Genomic DNA, 24,924 nt, shown 5'->3' on the forward strand with positions numbered 1-24,924 from the left:
ATCACGGTGGCTAGGAGATGTTAACTACCTCGCCTTGTATGCAGGAGGTTGTGGGTTCGATACCGACCCTGGTGCTTGCTGTATATTTGGAGTTTGCGTGTCTCTCTCTCTCTCATCATCATCACGGTGGCTAGGAGATGTTAACTACCTCGCCTGGTACGCATGAGGTTGTGGGTTCGATCCCGACCCTGACGCCTGCTGCTGTATATTTGGAGTTTGCGTGTCTCTCTCTCTCTCTCATTATCATCATCACGGTGGCTAGGAGATGTGAACTACCTCGCCTTGTATGCAGGAGGTTGTGGGTTCGATTCCGACCCTGACGCCTGCTGCTGTATATTTGGAGTTTTCGTGTCTCTCTCTCTGTCATCATCATCATGGTGGCTAGGTGATGTGAACTACCTCGCCTGGTAGGCAGGAGGTTTTGGGTTCGATCCCGACCCTGACGCCTGCTGCTGTATATTTGGAGTTTTCGTGTCTCTCTCTCTCTCATTATCATCATCACGGTGGCTAGGATATGTGAACTACCTCGCCTGGTACGCAGGAGGTCGTGGGTTCGATCCCGACCCTGACGCCTGCTGCTGTATATTTGGAGTTTGCGTGTCTCACTCTCTGTCATCATCATCATCATCACGGTGGCTAGGAGATGTTAACTACCTCGCTTGGTACGCATGAGGTTGTGGGTTCGATCCCGACCCTGACGCCTGCTGCTGTATATTTGGAGTTTGCGTGTCTCTCTCTCTTCATCATCATCACGGTGGCTAGGAGATGTTTACTACCTTGCCTGGTACGCAGGAGGTCGTGGGTTTGATCCCGACCCTGACGCCTGCTGCTGTATATTTGGAGTTTGCGTGTCTCACTCTCTGTTATCATCATCACGGTGGCTAGGAGATGTTAACTACCTCGCCTGGTACGCAGGAGGTCGTGGGTTCGATCCCGACCCTGACGCCTGCTGCTGTATATTTGGAGTTTGCGTGTCTCACTCTCTGTCATCATCATCATCACGGTGGCTAGGAGATGTTAACTACCTCGCTTGGTACGCATGAGGTTGTGGGTTCGATCCCGACCCTGACGCCTGCTGCTGTATATTTGGAGTTTGCGTGTCTCTCTCTCTTCATCATCATCACGGTGGCTAGGAGATGTTAACTACCTTGCCTGGTACGCAGGAGGTCGTGGGTTTGATCCCGACCCTGACGCCTGCTGCTGTATATTTGGAGTTTGCGTGTCTCACTCTCTGTTATCATCATCACGGTGGCTAGGAGATGTTAACTACTTCGCCTGGTACGCAGGAGGTCGTGGGTTCGATCCCGACCCTGACGCCTGCTGCTGTATATTTGGAGTTTGCGTGCCTCTCTCCCCGTGGTCGCGTGGATTTTTCTCGGGATCCTCCGGTTTTCCCCTCCACATTTAGAATCAAAATCACCACGCGTTTTAGAGTATGTTCCTCCTGCTATAGATTTCCACGTGATGATGATGATGATGAAAAGCCACTTGGTTGAGCCGTCACCTGTGGCCACGCCACTCGTGAAAACGGAGCCGCATAGCTAAGTGGGCCCTTACCCCGTAAAATAAAAAATAGCAGCAATGAAAGGTTTGGATAGCCCTTTGTTCGCAAGCGACATACGCTAACACAAATGATAGCTCGAGGAAGTGGCTTGGTCACGTAGACATTCATCGCGGCCAAATATTCCAAAACGCACGTCGATGTAGCAGGCGTCAGGGTCGCGATCGAACCCACGACCTCCTGCGTACCAGGCGAGGTAGTTAACATCTCCTAATCATCATGATGATGATGAGAGAGAGAGACACGCAAACTGCAAATATACAGCAGCAGGCGTCAGGATCGAGATCGAACCCACGCCATCCTGTACACCAGGCGAGGTAGCTAAAATCTCCTAGCCACCGTGATGATGATGATGAGAGAGAGAGACACGCAACCTGCAAATACACAGCAGGCTTTCAAGGGTGGGGATCGAACCCACGACCTCCTGCGTACCAGGCGAGGTAATTAACATCTCATAACCACCGTGATGATGATAATGAGAGAGAGAGACACGCAACCTGCAAATACACAGCAGGCTTTCAAGGGTGGGGATCGAACCCACGACCTCCTGCGTACCAGGCGAGGTAGTTAACATCTCCTAGCCACCGTGATGATGACAGAGAGAGAGAGAGACATGCAAACTCCAAATATACAGCAGCAGGCGTCAGGGTCGGGATCGAACCCACGATTTCCTGCGTACCAGGCGAGGTAGTTAACATTTCCTAGCCACCGTGATGATGATGAGAGAGACACGCAAACTCCAAATATACAGCAGCAGGCGTCAGGGTCAGGATCGAACCCACGCCCTCCTGTACACCAGGCGAGGTAGCTAAAAACTCCTAGCCACCGTGATGATGATGACAGAGAGAGACACACGCAAACTGCAAATATACAGCAGGCGTCAATGGTGGGGATCGAACCCACGACCTCCTGCGTACCAGGCGAGGTAATTAACATCTCCTAGCCAACGGGTCGCCCATCTCAATAGCGGGCATCGTAGAAGAGTGACCGCCTCCCCCCCCCCCCGAGTGGGGCCGTCGGCTCTTCTCACTCTCGCACAAATCAGTGGGGAGGAAACAAGGGGAAGCGGGTGGGGGCCCTGATGGGTTGGATTAATTTGACAAGAGCCGCATTAGCATTTAAATTATTGCAGTGCAGGCGACGCAGATAAGGGCGGCAGCGAGCGCTTATAAGCGCGCGGCACTTCGAGTCAATAGATTATAATTGTTTGAATAAGACGGCCCGCATAGCAGGGCGCGAATGGTAATAATAATAATAACAAAAACCTATTTAAATTGATTTTAGTTTAACGTCAGATGTATCTGCGGGAGTTAAAGGTGCAGCACCACGAAATCTGCGCGCTCACACCGCACTTGCCGCTGGAAAGGCGTCTGCTGGAGGAGGTTTGGTTGTTTTTAAATCCTTTATATTAAGTTCACTTGCGTGCTTGCTTGCGCGCTTACGACCGTGCAAATCTTTCGGTCGTTTTTTAACCCACTTCCCGTGATTTAATCGAGCTGACATTTTGCACACAGACTCGTTGTGCGAGACAATTTATTTTCGTGTATAATTTTTTTCCATAACTTTACACTTGTTAGGAAATATTTTTTTATATTTAATTACCAATTTCTTAATGGTGGCAGGCAATCATCTGATCCATAGGTGGCAGCCATCTCAAGCCAGAGGACGAGAGGACTCTAGCCGCCACGCATATAAAGGATTTATAGTGAAAAACTTTGTTTTTACGGGTTAATTTTTTTATTGTTTTTGGCCTACTCTTCCACACGCTGCTCGGCACCAAGGAGGTGGGAGGACCCACGGTTTGCCCCACCACAGCGCGACCTGCCGATCGTAGGCTCTGCTGCGGTGAACGCGTTTTTGTCGCCGGGTGGACAGAGAAGGTGGAATGGGGTTGGGGCAGTCGGGAGGGGTTTAAGAAACTCGCTATCGTTGCATCAACTGTAATCGAACCGGTGCGACCTCTGACATGGATTTGAAGTCCAGTGGTGCTGACCTCTACACCACTGGGGGAGTTATGCACTTTTAAATCATCATCATCATCATCATCATCCAGATTGAAAACTCATTTCTTTAGAACTGATTTTATGTGTTCCGTCTGTTGTCCATCCCACGCACCTCCGATTAGCACGGTTGGCTACGTACTGTGCGAAAGAAGTTCAACGTACGTACACACACTTGCACATACACTAACACTACCCATAGACTCAACACTGCCCACAGACTCAACACTACCCACAGACTCAACACTACCCATAGACTCAACACTGCCCATAGTCTCAACACTACCCATAGACTCAACACTGCCCACAGACTCAACACTGCCCATAGTCTCAACACTACCCATAGACTCAACACTGGCAATAGACTCAACACTGCCCATAGACTCAACACTGCCCACAGACTCAACACTACCCATAGACTCAACACTGCCCATAGACTCAACACTGGCAATAGACTCAACACTGCCCATAGACTCAACACTACCCATAGACTCAACACTACCCATAGACTCAACACTGCCCATAGACTCAAGACTGCCCATAGACTCAACACTGCCCATAGACTCAACACTGCCCACAGACTCAACACTACCCATAGACTCAACACTGCCCATAGACTCAACACTACCCACAGACTCAACACTACCCATAGACTCAACACTGGCCATAGACTCAACACTACCCATAGAATCAACACTGCCCATAGACTCAACACTACCCACAGACTCAACACTGGCCATAGACTCAACACTACCCATAGAATCAACACTGCCCATAGACTCAACACTACCCACAGACTCAACACTGCCCATAGACTCAACACTGGCCATAGACTCAACACTACCCATAGACTCAACACTGGCAATAGACTCAACACTGCCCATAGACTCAACACTGCCTATAGACTCAACACTGCCCACAGACTCAACACTACCCATATACTCAACACTGGCAATAGACTCAACACTACCCATAGACTCAACACTACCCATAGACTCAACACTACCTATAGACTCAACACTACCCATAGACTCAACACTGGCAATAGACTCAACACTGGCAATAGACTCAACACTGCCCATAGACTCAACACTACCCATAGACTCAACACTACCCATAGACTCAACACTGGCAATAGACTCAACACTGGCAATAGACTCAACACTGCCCATAGACTCAACACTGCCTATAGACTCAACACTGCCCACAGACTCAACACTACCCATATACTCAACACTGCCCATAGACTCCACACTGCCCATATAATCTACTTGGTAGGGCCCAAGAAAATTGATGGCTTTGCAGGCAAATGTAACAGGCGCTGCATCGCGATGTATATTTTTTGGGGGTTGCCATATTCGGACGCGTTACAAATCGCATGCATTGCTACCTGAAGCTGTTGCTGCTGCGTTGTTGTTGTTGTGTTGTTGTTGTGTTGTTGTTATTGCGTGTGAAACATCAAGTCAGCCCGTGCCGTTTGGCATTCGCTTCGATCCCTGAGAGAACGGCGAGAGTCACGTGGTCACCCTGGCTATCTCCCGTGTGCGATTACGGCTTATGAATTCTATGAACCTTATTTTTCTATTAAAAAAAACCCATGTTTATTTTACTAGATAATGCCCACTGAGCTAAAAAGGTTTTTTTTTAGAAGCGACATTGCTATCACACACGATAGCCCAACAAAGTGACGTGATCTTACTCTTTGGTTCTTTCGGTAAAGTCACGTAGGTAGAAAAATTATAAATAGATCACGACGTTTCGACTGCTGAAGCTGTTCTTACTGCGGTTGTCCCACCTGATGACGATTGCCCGAAACGTCGTGATTTATTCTATTTTATACCCACGTGACTTTACCGAAAGAACCAAAGAGTATGAATTCCTGCAGTCACGAAAGCTTCATCATCATCATCATCACACACGTGGAAACATTTTTTTGACAGCAGCCAAATCATTCGAAAGCTCGTGACGTCACTTCTAAGCGTGGCGGGTAAAGACCACGTGACGACCCCGGGAGTGAAACATCCACGCGACCGCTGCCCCTGAATTTACAGATGAGGTCACAAATCTATTTGGTCGGTTAGGGCCAATGGCAGCCTCTTTCGCAAGGGCAAGAGCGCTCGGTGGACGAAAGAGGCTGGGTGGGTGGGTTGGGGGTATGGGAGGTCACCACGGATTGGGAGTGGTGGCACAGTGGTTAGCGGTGGACCCGAGTTTTGGGTCTTCGCTCACGGCCAATAACAGCCGGGCGGATATCTGAAGCCGTCCTGGGTCTCCCCTAGGTTGACTCCGCATTAAAAGTAGTAACTGGTGGCCGGGCGCGATGCTGGCCACCCAGTCCTACCACCTTTGTTTCCCCAGTGGCGATGTTTAGTTGGGTTGTGGGCCTCCCCTAGGTTGACTCAGCATTAAAATGCGTACCTGCTGTGGTGTGTAAACCTCGCCACGACGGGGGGGGGGGTGGGGGGGAAGGCGGTCGGGCGTGGTGCTGACCACCCACCCCCTCGTGTGCCGTGCCAGCTTTCACAGGTGCTACTCGCTAACAGCACTTGCCCCAACAGTGTGTCCAGGTTATACGGGGGATATTTGCCTTTGTCTCTGTGCACGCGTGTGTCTCTGTGTGCGTGGTCTCGCACGTGACCTGTGTGTGTGTGTGTGACGTAACACGTACGGCCAAACGCTCGAGGAGACGGCACGCGGTTAGGCTGGAATTTGAGGCCTTGAAAAATAAATGTCGGCTAAGACAGTGGCTGTGAGACTAGGCCATAAAGAAGGCCGTCTCTGGTGTAGGCCCAATCAGTTTCAAAGACAGTGCATAGATTAGCAGAGCATGGCTGTTGACATGTTTAAGGAAGTTACCCCCTCGTGGATGGGTCAGCAATTCACCAACTCTCAGACAAAGCAAACGAATGGCTCACATCGCCTGCAAGTGAATCTCTAACGGTGGCTCTTCATGGGCCAAGCGAGAAGGAGACGAAGAATTGGTATAGCCATGAATGAAGAGCTGTCTTAATGGCCCTGGTGACACAATAGCATCCAATAATTATCCAACATACACCGGATGAATCGGGTTGTTTTTGTTTTGTTTGCGATGCTAATCCAATCAGGATTCTATTTTACCGCAGACACCCAAATGCCACCAAGGTGTGTGTGCCAGTGACCTTTGTGGAAGTTTAATTCGTTTATTTAGATTGGTCCCGGGCAATTGTCCGATTTGGATTAGCCACGGCGCGGCTACACAAAACTGCGGAATGGAAGTTCAACGGACAAAAAAAAACAAAGACCCCCCGTATAGCCTCAACAGATTGTTTGGGCAAGTGCCTTTAGCCGGCACGGCACACGAGTGACCAATCGACCGGCCGACACACTGACCAATCGAGAGACCGAGCGAGCGAGCGAGCGACCGACCGACCGTTCATCCATCTGACCGACCGAGCGAGCGAGCGAGCGAGCGAGCGACCAATCCAAGTGACCGACCGTCCCATTCGTTCGACCGATCAAGACGGCGTCTCCTGCGCTGCTGCGTCGCAGTCGGCAAAGCCACGGATTGAGCCGCGGATGACTCTCGTAAGCGCGAACGAGATAAGGAGCGTACACAGCTCCTCGTCAACCATCATGTGATGAATATTGGATTCCTTAATGCGAATCAAGTGCTTTTGGCGGGTGTGGGTGGGTGTGGTGGTGGGTTGTGGGGTGGGCAGGTGGGTGGGGTGGGCAGGTGGGTGGGGTGGGCAGGTGGGTGAGGTGGGCAGGTGGGTGAGGTGGGCAGGTGGGTGAGGTGGGCAGGTGGGTGGAGTGGGCAGGTGGGTGAGGTGGGCAAGTGTGTAAGGTGGGCAGGTGGGTGGAGTGGGCAGGTGGGTGGGGTGGGCAGGTGGGTGGGGTGGTAGGTGGGTGGGGTGGGCAGGTGGGTGGGGTGGTAGGTGGGTGGGGTGGGCAGGTGGGTGGGGTGGTAGGTGGGTGGGGTGGGTAGGTGGGTGGGGTGGTAGGTGGGTGGGGTGGGCAGGTGGGTGGGGTGGTAGGTGGGTGGGGTGGGCCGGTGGGTGGGGTGGGCATGTGGGTGGGGTGGGCCGGTGGGTGGGGTGGGCAGGTGGGTGAGGTGGGCAGGTGGGTAAGGTGGGCAGGTGCGTGGGGTGGTAGGTGGGTGGGTGGGTTATCAGGCAAACGGGCGGGTGGGTGATTGCACGAGCTTATTTTGTGTTTCCACGTGTTCATCTGGTGCATCTACCGGTCATCTCAGTCAGCCGGCCCATGGCACCTGAGTCTGTCCCGAGACCTCCGGACACTTCACGTGGCCTCAAAGTGCACCTAGCCTGGCGCAGGCGCCGTGGTGACATCACCGTCACTTAGTGGCGAATGTCGGGCATTGGTATTGGGTGATGGGGTGGGGGAGAACTCGAGAACAAGACAACACCGCTCAGTGGAGATGGGGGACTCGGTTCGTTGGTTTCTCAGCCCCACTTGTCCTGGTGAGGTTCGTGGCAGCAGTGTGTTGAGTAGTGGCGTTCCCCAGACTTCACTTTCCCTGGCCACAAATTCTAGCACTACTACACTATACACTGCAAATGTTTTTTTTACAATTCCTTTTCGGGGAAACACGTACTAATTAACTGATTACGAACGTAGCATATAATTACAATGACACACATTACAACTCATTACTAATCATAACAAGTGACTGATTGCTAATCTTCTTGGTTCTTTCGGTAAAGTCACGTAGAAGGGAAATAATAACATAATAATAAAAAGAAAACAAAATAAAAGAATAAAATAAAATAATAATATAATAATAAAATAATATAATACAATAAAATTGTATTTTTATTATGTTATTATTTCCCTTCTACGTGACTTTACCGAAAGAACCAAGAAGATGAATCACTGCAGTCACGAAAGCTTTAAATCGAAATTTGATTACTAATCTATTATATAATTACAATACTCCCCCCACCACCCCGCCTGAAATCATGGCACCTGATTAGTTAAATGAGGACGTCACCCTGCTGCTGATCTATTTAAGAACGGAAGCAAGTGGAGGGCTTCACCATTCTGGTGAATTGCCCGATGATGCTGGATGTAATTACCAGCGAAACGTCGTACTACTCAAAAACTGTAAATGTTGTGGATTCACTCTTCAACACACCGGTGGGCTAAAGTAGTGAACTATTTGTCTTTTGTCAACGTGACACTTTTGTTTTTACTGATTGGCCGTGTCGGGTGGTGGAGGGTTATGACACATTTATAAATAACGCGATCTAACCCAAAAACGTTGATTATGAATAATATTGGTCGAATCCGATGAAGGACACTTGTGTTGCACCCGAAACGTCGTGCTTTATATTTATTTAAATGTTTTACCTACGTGACTTTACCCGGAAAAAACCAAAGAGCTATGAATCCTTGCAGTCACGAAAACTTCAAATCTAGAGTTATTTACAACACTTTAGCCATACCAGCGTGTAAGAATAGTCTCGTACAAGAATTTAGAACATCGCTTAGACGGGTGCCCCTGATTCTCTCTTCACGAAACGCTGCCTATGCAGCACTGTCTCCCTTCATAGTTTTAAAAAATTGCTCTCTTATAATCATTATCGTAACGATCGGCCGTTGTTATTATTCGAGCGCAAACGGCGTCTCGCAATCGCTGCACAGTCGGCAAGCTCACAGAGGTGCATTTCTACATTGACGTTGAGATGTTGTCAAGCTCGTTCACGAGTTGTTCATATTCGCGCGGGAGAAAACGGAGCTCCTGGATGAAATTCTAGATTTGAAGCTTTCGTGACTGCAAGCATTCATACTGTTAGTTTATTCGGTAAAGTCACGTAGGTCAAAAAATGAAATTAAAATTAATAAAATAATAAAAAACCACGACGTTTCGGAGGCAACACAAGTCTCCGTCATCAGGTGGGACCGTCATAGCCAGATTTGCTGTATCAAGTGAGGCAGGGATTCCAAGATGCAACTTCTTAAATACAAGTTAAGGGGAGGAGGGGGGGGGGAGCTTATCAGAATGTGGTAGCCAATGAATGGAACGTATTGAGAGGGGGGCGGGGCTAAAAGAGAGCACGTGGTGTACGCGGACGTGTTTGTGCGCAAGCCCCTGTTGGCTAAAGCACAGCAAGTTGGCACAGTAGGGGGCACAGGTGGTGCATCAGCCAGTCATCTCGGTCATCTCGGTCAGTCCACCCGTGGCACCTGCTGGGTCTGCCCCGTGACCTCCTGCCAGCGAGCGTTCGACACTTCACGTGGCCTCAAGGTGCACATGGCCTGGCACAAGCGTCGTGGTGACGTCACCGCCACTTAGTGGCGAATGGCGGTTGTTGTGTTTTTTCATCAGCCAGTCATCTCAGTCAGTCGACCCGTGGCACCTGCTGGGTCTGCCCCGTGACCTCCTGCCAGCGGGCGTTCGACACTTCACGTGGCCTCAAGGTGCACATGGCCTGGCACAAGCGTCGTGGTGACGTCACCGCCACTTAGTGGCGAAAGGCGGTTGTTCTTGTTGTTGGTGCACATGATAACGTATTGGAAGGGGGGAGTGCGAGGCAAGCGCAACCGCTTCAACCCGCGCTGATGGAACAGATGGATCTCTGTCCACGCTTCGCTCTTCTGTTGGCGAACCAGGGGTCTCTGGCGCGTCCTCGACGTCCACGAGGGGAAGGGAATTTCACGGCATCTTTGCGTGATCCACCAATCCTCCCCGCATCCAGGCCACGCTCATTGCGCGCAAATTGCTTGCCACAAATGAACCACAATGCTCGCCAAGGAGCGAGTGAACCATCATCACCCGCCACTCCGGTCATCCTCGTAGCAGCAGCAGCAGCAGTAGCTAACCATCGAACAAAGGCGGTCAACCGCTTCCGCGGCCGTCTGGAACGCTCTTCCTTCCGATATTCGGAAGCCCCGACGTGCTTTTAAATAATCTACATTGACGAGCGAATTTCTTTAGAACGGATTATCGTGTTCAGTTTAGTTGTCCTTCAACCCCCAAACACACCTCCGATGGGCACGGTTGGCGACATGCGGTGTGAAAGAAGTTCAACGTGCAGACAGACACACACTCGTACGTACAAAGCGCTCGATGATTCCAGGCCACGCAACGGCACTTTCCACCTCCCCCCCCACCAAGTCAGGCTTCTGCGTCAACAACAACAACAGCCAAAATTTTCCGAGGCCGCTGTGAAGTTGTTTGAAAGGGAATAATACGGTGCGGTTCTATTGTGGTCCGTTCCTGATTTGGAGTGCCAAAGGGCAATAATCAGACTTCATCAGCAACTTTTTGGGATTTTTTTGTCCAAGTCAAGGGCGGACGGTCACAAGAGGATGAAACATGGAACAGAAGCCGTGGAGGGCGCAAAGGAGCGGCAGAGAGAAATGCATGCTGGGAGCGAGACAAGAGACGGACATTGGGACGAACTTTTTAGTTAACTATTCAGTCGAACAATTTTTTTCATTTTATTGTGCCAGGCAAGGCGCACTGAGCCGTGTAGCTATTTGTTTTCAAAAGCGAACTGGCCTGTCACAAATAACGGCTCGGAGAAGCGTGGCTTATCATCGCGTGAACATTTTTAAATCCTTAATATTAAGTTCCCTTGTTTGCTTGCTTGCGCGCTTACGACCGTGCAAATCTTTCGGTCGTTTTTTAACCCACTTCCCGTGATCCAATCAAAGCTGACATTTTGCACACAGACTCGTTGTGCGTGACAATTTATTTTCGTGAAAAAATTTTTTTCCTAAATTTTCCACTTTTTAGGAAAAACAATTCATATTTAATTTAAAATACCAATGTGATAAAAATGAAACTCTTACTCAAGAAAAACTGAAATGAATAATACAATAAAACCGATGCCACGCATATCAAGGATTTATAGTGAAAAACTTTGTTTTTACGGGTTAATTAGCGGCCAATTACTCCGAGCGCACGACGTCAATTCTGAACGTGGAGGGGGAAAACCGGAGGACCCGGAGAAAAATCCACGCGACCATCGCCGGGGAGAGAGATAGCGAGAGAGACACAGACACACACGCAAACTACAAATGCATAACGAGCATCGTCAGGGACGGGATCGAAAACGACGACCACCTGCGGACCAGGCGAGGTAATTAACAGCTCCAAGCACGCTGCTCGGGGCAGCTGTCTCGGAGCAGATCAACCCCCCGCTGATTGGAATCGATTTGAAATGTAAATGCTAAAACGGGTGCCGTTTGGAGGGAGAGGCACGCGAGCACTCACGCGCTCACGCACTCACTCACGCACGCGCTCACGCACACACACACGCATGCACTCACGCACGCACTCACTCACGTACTCACCAACGCACGCACGCACCAACGCATCCACGCACTGACGCACGCACTCACCCACTCACCCACGTACTCAATCACCCAGGCACCCACGCACGCATCCACACACGCACGCACTCACGCACGCCCCCACGCACTCACTCACGCACTCACGCACTCGAGCACTCACCCACGCACGCACTCACTCACACACGCACTCACTCACCTACGCACCCACGCACGCACTCACCCACGCACTCACTCACGCACTCACTCACTCACGCACTCACACACGCACTCACGCACTCACTCACCTACGCACCCACGCACGCACTCACCCACGCACTCACTCACCCACGCACTCACCCACGCACACACTCACGCTCCCACGCACTCACTCACCCACGCACGCACCCACGCACGCACACGGCCACCCGAGCGCTGAATTATGCCGAGTTGCCGCCTGAACGGGGCGGGCTTGAGAGCCGAACGAGCGGAGAACTCCGGACGATGAACTTTGAACCGACGGGAAGGATTGATTTTGCCCGGCAAGGGAACGCAAATCGCAGCGATCCCCCGTGCAGCCCCCGTGGCGGCGGCGGCACGAGTGGCGCGTTCCCGAGGGAATGAAAAACATTTCCCGAGTGAATTAGCGTTGCAACGCGTACACCACGGGGGGCGCGCATTGATAAATGGAAGCGGCCGATGCAAATGCGAATCGGTGGTAGGCACGCCGCCCCGCGCGACCGCATCACTCGGCTCAGGCGCGCAGCTTCCATAAAAAAGTAGTTCGTAGTGGAACGCTCAAGAAACCGCGTTATAACGGAGTAGAGTGAGATGAGAGGGGAGAGGTAGGAGAGCGCGTGGAGGGGAGTGGAGTGAGATGAGAGGGGAGAGGCAGGAGAGTGCGTGGAGGGGAGTAGAGTGAGATGAGAGGGGAGAGGCAGGAGAGTGCGTGGTGGGGAGTAGAGTGAGATGAGAGAGAGAGGCAGGAGAGTGCGTGGAGGGGCGTAGAGTGAGATGAGAGGGGAGAGGTAGGAGAGTGCATGGAGGGGAGTAGAGGGAGATGAGAAGGGAGAGGCAGGAGATTGCGTGGAGGGGAGTGGAGTGAGACGAGAGGGTAGAGGTAGGAGATTGCGTGGAGGGGAGTAGAGTGAGATGAGAGGGGAGAGGTAGGAGAGTGCGTGGAGGGGAGTAGAGTGAGATGAGAGGGGAGAGGCAGGAGAGTGCGTGGAGGGGAGTGGAGTGAGATGAGAGGGAGAGGCAGGAGAGTGTGTGGAGGGGAGCGGAGTGAGATGAGAGGGAGAAGCAGGAGAGTGCGTGTAGGGGAGTAGAGTGAGATGAGAGGGTAGAGCTAGGAGATTGCGTGGAGGGGAGTAGAGTGAGATGAGAGGGGATATGTAGGAGAGTGCGTGGAGGGTAGTAGAGTGAGACGAGAAGGTAGAGGTAGGAGATTGCGTGGAGGGGAGTAGAGTGAGATGAGAGGGGAGAGGTAGGAGAGTGCGTGGAGGGGAGTAGAGTGAGATGAGAGGGGAGAGGCAGGAGAGTGCGTGGAGGGGAGTAGAGTGAGACGAGAGGGGAGAGACAGACACAACGCGATTGCATGGGATCTTGAAGGCGGGTGCGCCTTTTGGCGTCATCTGGTCCAACCCATGTGAGACTAGGCTCTAAGGAAAGCTGTTTCGAGTGTGGACCAATCAACTTCAAGGACAGTGCACATTATCAGAGTTATGTTTTTTGTTTGCATTACGACCGTAGGTATTGTGGTCTATGCAAACATGACTCTTTGTAAAAAAAGGTGTCAGTTTTGTTGCCAGATAAAAGGGTTAAAAAAAACAATTATCATGTATATTTGTTATTTGGTTTATTTTTTTACCACCAGTAGCCACCGCTGGTCCACCGATCGGCCAAATTCACCGCTCCCCATTAAAACCAAAACAGCGATGGAGGAGTAGAAATTGACAGCACGTGACGATACAAATGCAAGACCCTGCTAAAAACAAATTGTCTCGAGATTTGACGAGGCTTCCCTGGGTAAATAATTAGCATTGTTATTTTCCCTACTGCTATACGCTGCATTGAATTGTACGGCATGGTATTGAGTTGTTTTTTTTTCTACATTGCAGTCATTCTCTGGTCCAGATATCAAATGCACGAATGGTGTCTTGGGGGGTTTGATGCAAAGTGTCTGCAATGTACGACTGAGAGTGCGGGAAATGGGGCCCACAAAATGATAGACATTGAGCGCCAAAAGGTGACACAAAAATCCATAATAGAGTTTTTTTTTGGGGGGGGGGGGGTTAGATCGGGGTAAAATATAAATGTGGTGTCGTTAAACCCGCCACCACCCAACACAGCCAATGAGTAAGGTTTGTCACGTAACCAGAACATGCCAATTCGTTGCTAGTGTAATGCGGGCGTAAACGGCCCTCCGGAGGTGACGTCAGGAGGGGAGGAGTTAGGTCACGTGGGGGGGTGAGGGGTTAGGCTATAGAAGGAGGGGAACCGGAAGAGGACGAGGAGTGACGGGGAACCAGGAACAGAGAGAGGCCACGAAGGGCGAAGCGGAGGGTGGCGAGATCGCCACGAACACGGGGGAGCGAGGATCGGCACCGTTGGCCAGCGGTGACCGACCCGAAGCAGCGAGGAGGCTGCAGTCAGCAGCGGGGCTGCACAGAGAGTCAGCAGCGGGGCTGCATACAGAGTCAGCAGCGGGTCTGCATACGGTAGCAGCCAGAGGGTCTGCACATAGGGGTAGCAGCGGGAGTCTGCATAGAGGTAGCAGCGAGTCTGCAGGGAGGAGGTTACAGTAGATGAAGCAGAGAGTCAGAGGGAAGAAGAAGCTATAATAGCAGTGAATAGCCGGGGGCTACAAATACAGAGTTATAACAGAGTGCCGTGTGGGTGAAGACGAGAACCCAATAAAAGACACGAAGACAGAAGGAAGTGTCCGAGTCCTTTTATTACACTGGAGTCAGAAGTGAAACGGCATGGCGAAACAACTGAGGAAAAAGAATATTCCATCCCCGGCGTCGGCTTCATCTTCGGACGACGACGATCTTCCTCCTGCGGTCGGCTTCACTTCGGCGGAGGGAGAGATCCGTGAGGGCCCGGGCGTCGGGGAGGTGGCCCCTTCGTCCGACCCATCTGCGTTGAAGGACGAAGATTTAAGATGGACTCGGATGGCGGAGCAACTGGCAACCCTAAAAACCGTCATCACAGAGTTGTGTGACCTTGTCACGCCAAGGGCGGCGTTGGAAGGTGATGGTGGTGATCGGCAGGAGCCCGGGTCGTCTTCGATGGCGCCGCCATCGGCCACGCGGCGTGAAGACGCCATCTTGGGCGTGGCGCACCACGGAAGGCGGGAAGCCGCCATTTTGGGGCCGCCGCGAGGATCGTCCGCCATCTTGGCGACACCGCGTTGCGACGCCTTGCTGAACTTACCGCCGGAAGAGTCAGCGACGGACGGAAGCAGGCCAAGGGGCCGCAGTCGTCACCTTACAACCGTCAAAGAGTTCTCCATCGGGGGCGATTGGAGTGCGTTCGCCTGTAGATTTTTGGCGGCGGTACGTACGGCAAGGTGGACGGACGCTGAGGCACTGGAGGTGCTTCCGACTCTTCTTGATGATGAGTCCGTTCGTTTTTTTCGCTCTATAAAAGCTGCGAAGAAGAAAACTCTGCGAGGGGTGTTCGAGGAAATGGCGGACGCGTACGAGCCACCGGATGACGCCCATCGCCGATTCGTGCAGCGGCAACGCGCACCTGAGGAGTCACCTGTAGCGTACAGGGGCGCCGTGTTGGAACTCGCTATGGCCGCTTACCCGGAGACGGAGCCTGACCTGCTGGAACCACTCATTTTGGGGAAGATGTTGGAGTTGTCCCGAGATCTCGGCATTCCTATGCCGGCGTGCGGTCACGAAAAACTCACGTCCCGGACCGCGGCCAAGTGTTTGGACGCCCAGTTCAATCTCCGCCGCTGGAAACAGGTGACGGCGTGGACGGGCGGTCCTGTCGTCGATGGGGGGGCCGTAGGGTGGGACCCTACGAAGGCCGTGTACGTGCCGGATGCGACCGGCCCAAAGGAGTTGTCGGCCGCCTCCACTCCGTGGCCGGCTCGAAGCGGGCCAGGGCCGCGGGCTCCGCCGCCGGCGCGGCCGCGTCGGGACGGGGTGCCCGCTGCGCGCCGCCCCGACGTCGACTGCTTCCGCTGCGGCCGTCGGGGCCACTATGCCAGGGACTGCTGGGCCCGGGTTCCGGGGCCGCCCCAGCAGGAGGCCTCGACAGCGGACGCCCCAAAGAAAGACCCTCCGGCACAGGCAAGTCGGTGCGCACCAGACACCCGGCAAGGCCTGACACCTCACTCATCGCCGTTGTTATGCGACGCGGATGTTGTAAAATACGGGAGGCCAGTATCTGAGCCTTGTCGCTCGATAACGCAGTGGCGTAAGCTGGCTCGGCGGGTTGTCGCGGCCGCTACCGGTTCGTCCACTGTACCTGGGTCCATCCAAGGGGTGGACGTACGTATTTTGGTGGATTCCGGTGCGTCCGCGACCATTATTTCGGATGTGATATTCCATCTTTTGAACATCCCACCGGGGGCCGAGAGGCCGGCTTACGCTTCCTGCATCGCTGCGAACGGGGGTAGTATGGGCATCGTGGGACAGGTGGACGCTAACATTTCTATCGGGGGTGTCTCGGCCTCGGGCGTTGTGTTGATTTCGAGGTCCCTGGCGGTTCCTTGCCTGTTGGGTACGGATTTTTTGGCTAAGATGCCCATTCTAATTAGAATCAATGAAAATTGCATAGAACTACCGGGGGGCCGGAAATTGGAATTTTTACAGTCCGCCTGGGGGCGACCGGCTCCTGTCGCCCAGGTGCAGGCGCTATCGGAAGTTTCGGTTGATATTCCACCTGGCTCTCAGATGCTCATTCCCTTACGATACCGGAAGCCGGTTCCGGGTCGGCAGGGTGCTTTTGGGATTTTGCTGTCGCCGTCCGCCGCGGTTACGGGCGGCTTAGCGCTGGTAGGGGCGCAAACTATTGTCCGTCCAGATCAGCGCCCGTTTTTGCAGGTGTTAAATGCGAGTGCTGAAAGCGTGTGTGTGCCGGCTGGTACCGTTGTGGCACATGCCACTACGGCGTTTACGGCTCAGAGTGACCTGCCGGACGGGGGGCTTGTGGGTGGTGTTTCACACGATGGAGGGGTTGATGATCGTTGGATCGCCGAATTATGTGGGGAAAATTCGGCCCTTTCCACCGAGCAGCGTTGTGCGATTCATAAATTATTATCGAGCTATTCCGATGTGTTTAGCTCGGACGATTTGGACTTGGGACGCACCTCGCTTCTCTCTCATCATATCGACACGGGGGACGCTGCCCCTATCCGTTTGAACTCGCGTCGGATGAGTCCGGCTGAGCGTGAGCATGTTCGAGGGGCAGTGGAAGACATGTTGAAAGCGGATATTATATCTCCGTCTAATAGCCCATGGGGCGCGCCTGTTGTGTTGGTTAAAAAGAAGGATGGTAAATTGCGATTTTGTGTGGATTTTCGGAAGTTGAATAAAGTGTCGGTGGCAGATGCGTATCCCCTGCCGCGTATGGACGATTCTCTCGACGCCTTGTCAGGGGCTAAGTTTTTTTTCAACGCTAGATCTCTCTTCGGGCTTCTGGCAGCTCCCCCTTGACGAGCCCTCGCGAGAAAAGACAGCCTTCCGTACGCCGCAGGGGTTATTCCAATTTAACTGTCTTCCGATGGGGTTGAATGCTGCCCCTGCCACTTTTCAGAGGTTGATGGAGTTGGTATTGACGGGGTTGCAGTGGGAGACATGTCTCATTTATTTAGATGATATTATAGTCTTCAGCCGCACATTTGATGAGCATTTACTGCGGTTGGAGGCTGTATTCGCCAGAATGCGTTCTGCTAATTTGAAATTCAAGCCTAAGAAATGTCATTTACTGCAACGCTCCGTTCGATACTTGGGACATATTGTTAGTGCGGACGGGGTGGCCACGGATCCAGAGAAAACTGCTTGTGTCCGGGATTGGGCAACCCCGGCCACGGTGGGTGATGTGCGTCGGTTTTTGGGGTTCGCCTCATATTATCGGAGGTTTGTTCCGAATTTCGCTACTATCGCCAGGCATCTCCTTACTGGGAAGGGGCATAAATTTGTGTGGGGACCGCTGGAGGAGGCGGCGTTTCGGAGCCTGCGCGATTTACTGGCTACTGCGCCGACGTTGGATTATCCGGATTTTGAACATCCCTTCATTCTGGATACTGATGCGAGTGACACTGGTATTGGGGCGGTGTTGTCCCAGTCAAAAGGTGGTGTTGAGCGTGTGGTGGCGTATGGGAGTCGGGTTTTATCTCCCGCGGAAACCCGTTACTGCGTCACTCGCAGGGAACTTTTGGCTATTGTGTTTTTTCTCCGACAATTTCGACCGTATCTGTACGGTCGGTCGTTTATTGTCCGCACGGACCATGCGGCCTTGCAGTACGCTCTTAAGATGGACCAGCCATCCGGACAATTGGCGAGATGGCTGGACACGTTGCAAGAATTCTCCTTCCAAATTCACCATCGGAAGGGTGTGCGTCACGCTAACGCGGACGCACTGTCCAGGTTGCCGCAACGATCCCCTTGTGCGTGTGCGTCGGGGACGCATAGGTGTGGACCGACTCAGCCCCCCCCTCAGCCTGTCGCGCTGGCAGTGGATGTTCTCGAAACTCCGCTTACACCGGGACCGGTTGATGGGGGACCGGCTGACGGGATTTTGCGTCTTCCAAGGTCTGTGTGGATTCGGGAGCAAATGTTGGACGAATCTTTGGTGTCGTTACGAAAACGAACGGAGAAGGCGGGTAAGGAAGTCGGTGCGGGTGGTAATTCGGAAACTGCTCTCCGAGATGGGTTACTGATGTGGAGGGAAGGGATACAGGAACACTGGCGTCTCGTTGTGCCTGCGTCATTGCGGTATGAGTTGATTAGATCTTTGCACTGTGACACACTTTTACACCTGGGGGTGCAGAAAACCCTATTGACGCTGCAACGAGACTATTATTGGCACGGCATGACGACGGATGTCGTCGGTCACGTTCGCGCGTGTCCCGATTGCGCCCGCCGTAAACCACCTAAACATCCATATGTTCCGCCGATACAATCGATTAAAGTATCTCGGGTTAACGAGCTGGTGGCGTTATATATTTTGGGACCCTTTCCGCCATCCGCTAAGGGAAATAAGTATTTACTGGTGGGGGTTGAGTACCTCTCTCGCTGGCCGATGGCCTGGCCTTTGCCTGACCAGTCAGCGGCGTCTATCACTGACGCCTTTCTATTTGGGTATGTAATGGACAAAGGGGCGCCGGAGAGGCTCCTTACGGATCAAGGACGTAACTTTTCGTCCAAATTGTTGGGGGAGGTGTGTGCGGCTCTTGGAACTAAAAAGATACGGACGTCCCCCTACCACCCGCAAACGGATGGTATGGTGGAACGGTTGAATCGGACTCTGTCCGCCATGCTGTGCCATACAGTCGGGGAAAATCAATCTGATTGGGATTTGCATATCCCTGGGGTGCTTTCGGCGTATCGCATGACGCCGCACGCGGCTACTGGATACTCGCCGTTCTTCCTTATGTACGGCCGTGAGAATGTGCCGCCGATTAATGAACAGTTGGGAACCGGCGCGAGGGGGCCTGTTAAGCCTCTTCCTGAGTATATTAAGGACAACGTTCGGCGTGTCGCTGAGGCGAGGGAAAGTGCCCGCATGGCTACTGCCAAGGCTCAGGCCAGGAATGAGCGGTGTGCCCGACGATCAAAGGGGGAGTGCCCCTGGAAAAAGGGGGACCTGGCCTGGCTTCATTGCCCACAGGTGCGGCCAGGTACCTCTCCTAAATTACATAGACCTTGGCAGGGTCCGGTCCGCCTCATTGAGGTTCCCAACCCACAGTCGGCGCGTGTTCAGGTTGGTTCACGGCGCTGGTTCGTGCATACATCCCGCTTGAAGCCATACATTGCCCCGCGGCCGGATGCGTCATCTCCCGAAGTTGCCTTGCCGGGGTCTGTTGCTGCCGACTCGCCCTTGCCTGTGTCTGCTGACCCTGCGAGAGCGCCTGTCGTACCCTTCACAGACAAGCCGGCCGTGACAGCGCAGGGAGGAGGACGTTCCGCTCGTGGGACGTCGACTGGAGCCGCAGAACCCACGGGACCTGCAGCTCTTCCTATCCCTCCGCGGACGCGAGTACGGGATGTCTCTGGACGCGAGCGGGACAGTGGCGGGCCTCCAATGGCGACGGAAGAACTTGCGCCCGTCGCCCCTAAAACCCTTCCACGTTCCCGCTCGGCGGGTGGTCTGCCGACCGTCCGGGACGGCCCGGCTGCCCGTACTCGCTCGAAATCCCTCACGTTTCGTTAAAATTGTATTGTGTTGTGTTCTGGTTATATTGTTGTTGCATGCTTCGTGTCTTTTTACGTGTTGGCCCTTTACACCCGCATTTCTTGTCAGGTTGCAATTCAGCCGAGGTCGGCTGGATTTTCTTTATGGGGGAGGGTGATGTAATGCGGGCGTAAACGGCCCTCCGGAGGTGACGTCAGGAGGGGAGGAGTTAGGTCACGTGGGGGGGTGAGGGGTTAGGCTATAGAAGGAGGGGAACCGGAAGAGGACGAGGAGTGACGGGGAACCAGGAACAGAGAGAGGCCACGAAGGGCGAAGCGGAGGGTGGCGAGATCGCCACGAACACGGGGGAGCGAGGATCGGCACCGTTGGCCAGCGGTGACCGACCCGAAGCAGCGAGGAGGCTGCAGTCAGCAGCGGGGCTGCACAGAGAGTCAGCAGCGGGGCTGCATACAGAGTCAGCAGCGGGTCTGCATACGGTAGCAGCCAGAGGGTCTGCACATAGGGGTAGCAGCGGGAGTCTGCATAGAGGTAGCAGCGAGTCTGCAGGGAGGAGGTTACAGTAGATGAAGCAGAGAGTCAGAGGGAAGAAGAAGCTATAATAGCAGTGAATAGCCGGGGGCTACAAATACAGAGTTATAACAGAGTGCCGTGTGGGTGAAGACGAGAACCCAATAAAAGACACGAAGACAGAAGGAAGTGTCCGAGTCCTTTTATTACACTAGTACAGCACACCGGTTGCGTGTTGGAGACTAAAGCCGCAAAAAATGAATAGTCACGCGTTTTAACCTTTCACGGCCGTTATCTGCCTGCGGAGAACGTCACGGACATGAGTTCCATTTGTGAAAAAATATTTTCCAGTAAAAAAACATTTTTTTGTTAAAGAGAGCCATGCAGAAAATAATTTTCGTTCGTGTTTTTTTTGTATCATCCCCAAGCCAATTACGGTTTGAAATAAGCAAAAAAAGAAATGCTTGACGTTTTATTCCACTGGGGATACGCAAGTTGCTTTCTACAACAACCCCTGCCGGGTCCACCCCCACCCCTTCCCCCCCCCCACAATTTTTTTTGTAATATATATATAAAAATAAATAAACGCAATCAATTTTGCTCAGCCGCCGGTGAAAAATATCAGCCAGATCAAAAGGTTAAAAAAAAGAGAAACGCTCGGACTAAGCCAAGCTAGATGTCAATAGGGTATTGATTGCGGTGTTCACCATTGACTCGACGAGCCCAAGAGGGGGGGGGGGTCTGTGATCTTGAGAATTTTGGCAACAAGGGAGGCCTCCTGCCCGATCTGGCCCTGTCGGTCGAAACAAAAAGAAGCATTTTTCAACAGTGAGATCTTTGCCAAAGCGCTCGCAAAAGGGTAGCGGTTTACTCCCCGTTCAAATTGCATTGGATTTTTTTTTATTCAAGGTTGTTCGCTGTTGTCGCTATTTTACAATTTTCGTCTTTTACCCGTGACAACACGGTAGAAACCTGTCCCCGCGAGCGGACGTCGTGACTTTAAAAAGAATAATAATATTTTTTTTTCTGTCGAATCGCACATCATTTTGCTTTCATACAAATTATTTTCCAATTGTGCCGTCTAAGTCTGCTCCCCCGCCATCCATCCCTCCCGCCCGGTCAACCGTCGTCATTTGGAGGTCGCTCATTCTCCTCTGCCCCCCCCCGTCCCCCATGGATGTAACTCCCGTCCCGTTTGCCACCCGTGCTGTCGACTGCCCCCCACCATTCAAATCCACGCTCAAGGCTTTCCCTTTCTCTGTGTCTCCTTGTGACTCACTGCATCCTACTCTCTATACGAACACATTATCCTGTGGAGGGAGCTGGTAGGAACACGTTGGGTTGCTCGGTCAATGGCCTGCAGGGTCAACGGCGGCGTGGTGTATTCCGCAAATATGCCCGACTGTGAGGGCGGGCACAAGCCGGCGTGAGTAGGTGAAACGTTGAGTTTTATAAGGGCACCACGGGGTGACCAGCCCCTCCCCACCCCTCCCACCCCCCACCCAGCGCCTCCCCACCCTCCCCTCTCCACCCAGCCCCACCCCTCTCATTTTTGGATGCACAACGGACGAACACAATAATCCCCTGTGGGCTGGTGTAACCAGGAGGTTTCTGCCAGTATAAACGTGCCCAACTGTGTCCGTACGGCATCCTGAGACGAGGCGGGGTGCCGCGGTGGCTAGGAGGCGTTAACGACCTCGCCTGGTGTACAGGAGGTCGTGGATTCTATCCCGACCCTGACGCCTGCTGCTGTATATTTGGAGTTTGCGTGTCTCTCTCTCATCATCATCATCATCACGGTGGCTAGGAGATGTTAACTACCTCGCCTGGTGCGCAGGAGGTCGTGGGTTCTATCCTAACCCTGACGCCTGCTGTATATTTGGAGTTTGCGTGTCTCTCTCTCATCATCATCATCACGGTGGCTAGGAGATGTTAACTACCTCGCCTGGTGAGCAGGAGGTCGTGGGTTCTATCCCGACCCTGACGCCTGCTGCTGTATATTTGGAGTTTGCGTGTCTCTCTCTCATCATCATCATCGCGGTGGCTAGGAGATGTTAACTACCTCGCTTAGTTCGCAGGAGGTCGTGGGTTCGATCCCAACCCTGACGCCTGCTGTACATTTGGAGTTTGCGTGTCTCTCTCTCTCTCTCATCATCATCATCACGGTGGCTGGGAGATGTTAACTACCTCGCCTGGTACTCAGGAGGTCGTGGGTTCGATCCCAACCCTGATGCCTGCTGTTCATTTGGAGTTTGCGTGTCTGTCTCTCTCTTCCTGTGGTCGCGTGGATTTTTTTTTGTCCGGGTCCTCAGGTTTTTCACCCCCCCAACATTAAAACCCGGCGTGCGTTTAGGGTATTTGGCTGCTGTAAGTTTCCACGTGCTCAGACAAGCCACTTCCTTGAGCTATCATTTGCGACAGGTCGCTTCTGAAAAGAAAACAAGAGCTACATAAATTGCGAATTAAAGCTTTCGTGACTGCAGGGATTCATCTTCTTGGTTCTTTCGGTAAAGTCACGTAGAAGGGAAGTAATAAAATAATAAAAATAAAACATTATAAAATAATATAATAAAATAATCTAATACAATTATTTTATTATGTTTTATTTTTTTTATTGTATTACTTCCCTTCTACGTGACTTTACCGAAAGAACCAAGAAGAAGAGCTACATAGCTCAGCGGACCTTATCTGCTTAAAATAACAATAATAGCTTTAATAGTTTACTCTATTTCATATATAAAACACACAAATCATTGCTACCGGTATCATTAGACTAGGGCATCTAGCATCATTCATACTGATGAGCGCGCATGTTCAATTATTTTTATTATTATTTATTTTTTACCTACTTGACTTTACCGAAAAATCCTAAGAGTATGAATCCTTGCAGTCACGAAAGCTTCAAATCTAGAATTAATACCCTCTACGGGGAGGAATTTCACCTATCTGTTAGAACTTTTAACAGACAACGAGAAAAGATGTCACAGCTTCTCGAGACGCTTGACAGATATTTTGCTGTGACAGTTTCACCTGAAGACGGAAGCTTGTGTTGCCTCCGAAACGTCGTGATTTTATTTTTTTATTTTTTATTAATTTTATTTTTTACCTACGTGACTTTACCGAAAGAACTAAGAGTATGTTCAATTTGCCCCGTGAAAAACGCCCACAGTCCAAACCAAAGACTACGGCTCCATTCCCAAACTCGGGCGCTTCTCTGCATGAAGTTGATGCGTCCCCCATCTGCTCTGCGTGGGTTTTACTCCCGACCATACTTAAGAAGAATAAGAAGAACAAAAAAAACCACCACCACAACAACAACAAATGATGATGCACGGTCCATTCTTGTCCATCTGCTGCTGAATGGTTGACGGCCTATGCACCGTTGTTCCCGCATCGAACGAGTGAAGGTTTAAATTTCGATTTAAAGCTTTCGTGACTGCAGGGATTCATCTTCTTGGTTCTTTCGGTAAAGTCACGTAGAAGGGAAGTAATAAAATAATAAAAATAAAACATAATAAAATAAAATAATTCTCACGACGTTTCGGCTACAACGCAAGCAGCCGTCTTCAGGCTGCTTGCGTTGTAGCCGAAACGTCGTGAGAATTATTTTATTTTATTATGTTTTATTTTTATTATTTTATTACTTCCCTTCTACGTGACTTTACCGAAAGAACCAAGAAGAGTGAAGGTTTAATCCTAGCTGGCTTATCTACATATGCCATCTACATTACAAAGACTCAGTTCCAGCAGCAGTACTGACCATCTCACAACAATTCCTCTCCCGCGGCCCTTCATGGCTCCTCCTGCCCCCCTAACCAATATATAAGGTCGTGCCTCTTGGGACTTCTCTCCACTTGATACAGATTTTTTGCTGTGACAGTTTCACCTGAAGACAGAAGCTTGTGTTGCCTCCGAAACGTCGTGATTTTTTTATTTTTATATTTTTCATTAATTTTAATTTCAATTTATACCTACACGGTGACTTTACCGAAAGAACTAAAAGCATGAAAGTTGTCTCGCCCAGAGCTGGCTAAGTGCCGTTTGGCAGCAGCGGTCTGGATGCGTCACTCACCGCTGACGTTGGCAAAGTCCCGGTAATCAAACTCGGGTCGTCGGGTTCATAGCGCGGCGGGTCCCAACTGGTTGCTCCGCCTGCAATAAAACGATTGAAGAATAAGAACAAAAACAGCCCCCGTC

The 24,924-nt window shown here is 51.8% G+C and overlaps 1 protein-coding gene across 1 annotated transcript in view; it reads right to left on the bottom strand.

The window, feature by feature from the left end:
• The window catches only part of LOC133343849 (gamma-aminobutyric acid type B receptor subunit 1-like), a 352,259-nt gene that overhangs the window by 172,806 nt on the left and 154,529 nt on the right, over window positions 1-24,924 (bottom strand). Inside the window, exon 2 of the mRNA XM_061553804.1 lies at window positions 24,800-24,879. The gene's annotated coding sequence lies outside the window, so the exon portion shown is untranslated. The remainder of the gene's footprint in view (window positions 1-24,799; window positions 24,880-24,924) is intronic.

Source organism: Lethenteron reissneri, chromosome 1, assembly GCF_015708825.2.
Source record: "Lethenteron reissneri isolate LAM-NWPU_2019-01 chromosome 1, ASM1570882v1, whole genome shotgun sequence".
NCBI classification, from domain to species: domain Eukaryota; kingdom Metazoa; phylum Chordata; class Hyperoartia; order Petromyzontiformes; family Petromyzontidae; genus Lethenteron; species Lethenteron reissneri.